Source organism: Notolepis coatsorum, assembly GCF_963971535.1.
Source record: "Notolepis coatsorum genome assembly, chromosome: 7".
Taxonomy (NCBI): domain Eukaryota; kingdom Metazoa; phylum Chordata; class Actinopteri; order Aulopiformes; family Paralepididae; genus Notolepis; species Notolepis coatsorum.
Window position 1 is genome coordinate 79,778,369 of NC_140171.1, and position 5,071 is coordinate 79,783,439.

Consider the following 5,071-nt stretch of genomic DNA (forward strand, 5'->3'; position numbering starts at 1 on the left):
CTCCATTGTGTAGCATCCACTGAGGCAGCCTCAGATTGCGAGCACACACACACACACACACACACACACACACACACACACACACACACACACACACACACACACACACACACACACACACACACACACACACACACACACACACACACACACACACACACACACACACACACACACACACACACACACACAACACACACTGTACACACGCAAAATTTATCGCCCCAGCAAAGCAGGCCTCTACCACTCCAATCACCTGTTTCACTAGGTATTATAGCAGCAAGTCCCACCGCAGAACATGCTATATCAGCATCACTTGGTAATGTCAATAATGAATGACTGCACAATTGGCTCTTGACAAGCGTATGTAGGTACAGTATCTTCACTAATCTGCCTGCCTCACCTGCTACATCTTAATAACCCAATTGCGCGATATACTGGAATAGACTAAGAATAGATTAACGAATTCCATATAAATATATAGTTCATTAATGATGACGCAGCTGATACTGTACACACACACATGCTCGCGCTAGCAGCAATTTGCGACTCCAAATGATAATGTTTTCTATAATCTCCTAAAATGAGATTAGATTAGATTCAAATGTATTGTCATAATACAGCACAAGTACAATACAACGAAAATAAGTTTGGCATCCAACCAGAGTGCAAATGTAAGTACAATAGTAACATACAACCAAGCCGTTTCTACACTGGCTCTTAGATGTGCGCAAGAAATGTAATAAATAAATAAAACCAACAATAAATAATATCATAATAACAAGACGGTATATAGTCTATTCTACTATACCTATATCCGTGCGATCGGTTTAGTTCTTATTTATTTATTTATTTATTTTCTGACATGGTTGTTGAGTCATGACTATAAATATAAAACATAATTTTTAATGATACAAATAGTGTCGTATTTATTATCATTATAATAATTTTATTCCACGGATGTCTGTCATATCGAAGTGATATTGGCATGACATTAGCATGACATCTCATTGTAATGTCAATACTGAACGACTGCGCGGACATGCTAATATGACATGTTCTAGAGTAGGACATACTACTATAATACCTAATAAAACAAGTCATTAGAATAATAGAAGCTTACTGCTGGAACGATTCATTTTGTACGTATACACAGTATGTGTGTGTGTGCTTGTGCACTGAGGCTGCCTCACTAACGCATTTATTTCGTTTAGCAATAGAAATACATCAAACCAACAATAAATAATATCATAGAGAAGAATATATGGCATATTAATACAGTATATTCCACTATACAGTAGCTATATCTCTGGCGATCGGTTTAGTTCTTATTTATTTAGTTTGCAGTGTGTGTGTGTGTAATGCTCACGATGCCTCATTGAGTCAGGACTATAAATGCAAAGCGTAATTATTAATGATAATGAAATATTGTCGTATTAATTATCATTATAATTATTTAATTCCACGGATGTCTGTAGTATCGGCAATCCCCAATGACTTGTCCCAGAGAAAGCTGTTGAAACCACGGCCGCACACCGGTCTGTCCGATTTACGACTGCCTTTTCGAGTACGTAAATCCTACAAAGAATTTACAATACGAAGCCGTTCGAGTATGCTGAATAAGTACGTAAATCAAGTTACGAAGAAATCCTTGGTAAGTTTTACGTATACTGTATGTCCGTTCGAGAATGAGGACCAATGTTAGTAAAACTAACTATCCAGAGCCATAAATGTTGATTATGATGAAGTACAGTAGAGTATGAATATCTTTGTGGCTTGATAAGAAAATTGGCTTCCTGTACCAAAATAGATCCATCTTTCCCGTGATTAGTAGAAAGACGATTGTTGAAGCTGTTTTCTTATACATTTTGGTCTATGGTGATGTGATTTATAGGCTTCAAATCTTAAACCGCTGGACTCTCTGAATCATTCTGCCCTCATATTTACTGTATTACTGGTGACAGATACGATACCCACCACTGTGTCCTTTATGAAAAGGTTAAATGGTCTTCTCTGGTTGAAAGGCGTAACTGTCATTGGTATTTGTTTCAGTTAAAATTTTTGCAGCCTCCCGTAGGTGCTCTTTGAGAGCGGTTTTGAAGGTGGGTAGGGATTCACATTTTTTTACGGCTGTGGGTAGGGCGTTCCACATTGATGTGGCATAATTGCGAAACGTGTTTAGTCCCTTGTTTGAGCCGAATCTGGGTTGAACATGATTTGTGGAACTCCCTCTGGTGTTGTGGTCATTACCTTTGGGAAGTATTTCGACATGTACTACATGGGTACCTTAGTGGTGTAGTGTGAATGAATGAATGAATGAATGAATGAATGAATGAATGAATGAATGAATGAATGAATGAATGAATGAATGAATGAATGAATGAATGAATGAATGAATCTTGTAGATCAGGCCCATTGCAAGTTGCTGTACTCGTCTGTACTCGTCTACTCTAAGCCATCCTAGGTTGTCAAAATGGGCAGGGGTAAGGTGGGTTTTAGGAGTAAGGTCAAGCAGTAGTCTGACCAGTTTGTTTTGTGATGTTTGTAATCTTGTTTTTAGAGCCTTTGAGGTGCTTTGATACCATGAGGTGCAAGCATAGTCGTAGTACCCTTGAATGAGTGCTCCTGTTAGAGTGTTCAGGGTATTCTTGTTTACCAGAGAGGAGATCCGGTACAAGAATCTTGTTCGTTGGTTGACTTTTTTTATGACATTGGTTGCCATTTTGTCACAGGAAAGATTTGCCTCTAGGATGGAACCCAGGTAGGTATATCTTCCCCAATGCCATACAGCTGCTCAACTCCTCCTAATCTTCACCCCATGCTTGTTATGTTCTCTGGTTTTTTGTTACGTTGCACCTGATGTTTGTATTTTTTCGTACTGTACTGTTCCGTTGTGTATTTTTTAGGTGGTGTATTTCTGTACTGTACTGTTCCGTTGTGTCTTTTATGTGGTGTATTGTCGCAGCTACCACCTGCACCGTGTATGAATTCCACCGGCCTGGCCGTGTGGCAATAAAAGGAACTTGAACTTGAACATGAATGTAATTTCATCTTTCCTTGTGACAATATTGTCACCCACTGTAACAGAGAAGCCGTTGGTCTTGCTGAGTTTGTTATTTGATCTGAAAAGAATGGACTCTGTTTTACCCAGGTGTAATGATAGTTTGTTATTAGCGAGCCATGTGCAGATTCGGCCGAGTTCTGAGCTGAGGGTTTTTTCAACCTGTAACTTGTTCTTGTCAGAGACCAGCAGGGCTGAGTCGTCCGCGAACAGGAACAAGTTGCAGTCACAAGCTGATGACATGTCATTTGCATAAATTAGGACCAGTAACAGTCCGCAAGGTACTTTTCGACCTGTTCGTAGAGTATTTTTTCAATGACTTTCGAGATGGAGGTAAGAATAGAAACAGGGCAGTAGTTGCCTGGGTCTAATTTGCTCCCTTCTCTGTGCAGGGGGGCCACTCTCGAAAGTGCGGATAAACTTACCAATTTTATTTCTGCCTTTAATAATATTATCCCAGTAAGTTGGTTCCCCCCAGGGATGTGTTCTGTCTTCTCTTTTGTACTTGTTGTATACCAACGACTGTATCTCTCACTCTGACAGTGTTCTGTCTTCTCTTTTGTACTCGTTGTATACCAATGACTGTATCTCTCACTCTGACAGTGTTCTGTCTTCTCCTTTGTACTCGTTGTATACCAACAACTGTATCTCTCACTCTGACACAGTGTTCTGTCTTCTCTTTTGTACTTCTTGTATACCAACAACTGTATCTCTCACTCTGACACAGTTAAAATCTTCAGATTTGCTGATGACACCACTGATGGATCTGATCTCCTGTAATGATGAAACTGTTTACAGAGCAGAAGTCCAAGGAGACGGTTGTGGACTTCCTCAAAAACAGAGTGGAGCTACAGCCATTGGTTATCAATGAGCACACATAGTGTCAACCACATAGTGAAGAAAACTCACCAATTACCTTTTTTTCCCTCTGCAACAACTCAGGAAGTTTGGGGTTTCTTAGAGCTGTGATAGAGTGTTCTCACATTCTCTGACTGTCACAGTGTGGTACAGTATGTTGGCTGCTCATATGACAACAGGAAGTTAACAGGGTAGTTAAGGTAGCTTAAAGAAATCATTGGTTAAGATCAGTGATATATACAATTCCCGCTTGTTAACACTTTCAGTGCCAGGCCATCCACGGCCAATGTTAACGTTAATATTGCCTAATCTATTTTTAAATTATGGCTATGTGTCTAATCTGCCCGTCGCTTATCAAAGACTCATTTTCCAGTCAACATTGGCAAGGCAGATTGTATTTTTATCGCTTCATTTCTGTTTAATAGCATTTTGAAAATCACCCGTTTTCCGGGGAAAAACAACCCATGCCTATGATAATCGCCTTTTACTGGAATATTCCAGAACGTTGTCATTTGTCGGCCTATTTATGAACCGTTTTCAAATAAACGCTAGATGATCGATAGTATATGTGAGCGCATGCACGCTCGTGCCGTGCGCTGATAATCGCTGGTCCTTATTTCCTCATGGCTTTTACAGTCAAAACAGCCATATCATCATCATTAGGTGGCTTCTTCGTTCCGAAGGTTGCCTATCACTCTCCAACCCATTCTGTCCCCACTTCTTCTCTCCAACTCAGTGACTCCGCCTCTCACTCCGCTCCAATCACAGACGTCGTCTACCCAGCCATATCACATATCACATAAACGCTTATATATCAGTGAAAACGAGTCTGATTATCCTAACACTGATAACATAGATTCCTTACCTGAGGTCAGATGGTATCCAAATGGTTTATTCCAATTTCCAATCGCCATTCGAAAAAATCGATAAATGTATTGATCCATCGTGTGTACAGTACAGTATAACCCATATTCGCCGTGGCTCAGAGGCTCCAGAATGAACTCTGGTAGACCCCGGCTGCATCAGTGAGAAGTAAATAATCCGAGTCAGAAATCCGTTCTCCCATTCACTTTCATTGAGTCCATTCCAAAAGGGTGATTTACCATCTGGGAGACGATAGGGGGCGCTTTTTTCACATCTGAGCGCCGGCGG